A 1,124-nucleotide genomic window follows, 5' to 3' on the forward strand; every position below is an offset into this window, starting at 1 on the left:
CAGGCCTCCCTGTCCATCACCAACTCCCAGAGTTTACTCAAACTCATATCCATTGAGTCGGTGATGCCATCCAGCCATCTCATGCTCTGTCGTCCCCTTCTCCTCCTGCCCCCAATACCCCCAGCATCAGGCCACCATGAGGTGGCCAAAGTATTGAAATTTCAGCTTCAGCATCAGTCCATCCAATGAACACCCAGGACTGATCTCCTTTAGCATGGACTGGTTGTATCTCCTTGCAGTCCAAGGGATTCTCAAGAGTCTTACTGTTGGTTAAAGAATACCAGACATCGCTTCTCGGCCTTTTGGCTAAGATCAAGTGTAGTATCTGTTCTTATCAGTTTAATGTCTGATGCGTCCTCTGTCCGAGGACAATATATTAAATGGATTTTTGGAATTAGGAGTTGGAATGGGAGCTTGCTCCGTCCACTCCACGCATCGACCTGGTATTGCAGTACTTCCAGGAACGGTGCACAAAGAAAAAAAAGAAAAAAGAAAAAAAAAAGAATACCAGACATCTCAAGTTAATGATTTTAGTATTTTTCTATGTATGGAAAGATGCAACAGTCATTGAGATCATTTCTTTAACATGCACCTTAGCTATCTAAGGTCCTGTTCTTTCTCATCCTGAGTCCCCTCATTGTACACCACTGGGGACGGCTGCAGTGGCTGAGGGCTTGGCATCCAGCAGCCCTATTGTATCCATCTTCAGTTCCCTCAGGCTTACGGTTGTGGGCTGTGGTAGTAGCTGGTGGTTTGATGGCCACAGCATTCTTCATATGTCAGGCAACAATTTTTAATCCACAATAGGTTATTACAAGATATTGAATATAGTTCTCTTTACGGTACAGAAAATTCTTGTTATCTACTTTATGTATAATAGTTTGTGTCCGTTAATCTCATACTCCAAATTTATCCCTTGTACTCCCTTTCCCCTTTGTTAACCATAAGCTAGTTTTCTATATTTGTGAGTTTGATTTTGTTTTGTATATAGACTTACTTGTAACATTTTTTAGATTCACATGGAAGTGATACCATATAATATTTGGTATCAGTCAGTCTTTTTCTGACTTACTTCACTAAATATGATATTCTCTAGGTCCGTCCATGTTGCTGCAAATGGCAAT

General features: G+C 41.3%; 1 non-coding gene across 1 annotated transcript; it reads left to right on the top strand.

The window, feature by feature from the left end:
- Nucleotides 1–286: 286 nt before the first annotated feature.
- LOC122696684 lies at nt 287–477 on the top strand. Its single transcript, XR_006341818.1, has one exon. It is a non-coding gene; the product is annotated as a U2 spliceosomal RNA (small nuclear RNA).
- Nucleotides 478–1,124: the final 647 nt, after the last annotated feature.

This window comes from Cervus elaphus, chromosome 6, assembly GCF_910594005.1.
Source record: "Cervus elaphus chromosome 6, mCerEla1.1, whole genome shotgun sequence".
Lineage (NCBI taxonomy): Eukaryota > Metazoa > Chordata > Mammalia > Artiodactyla > Cervidae > Cervus > Cervus elaphus.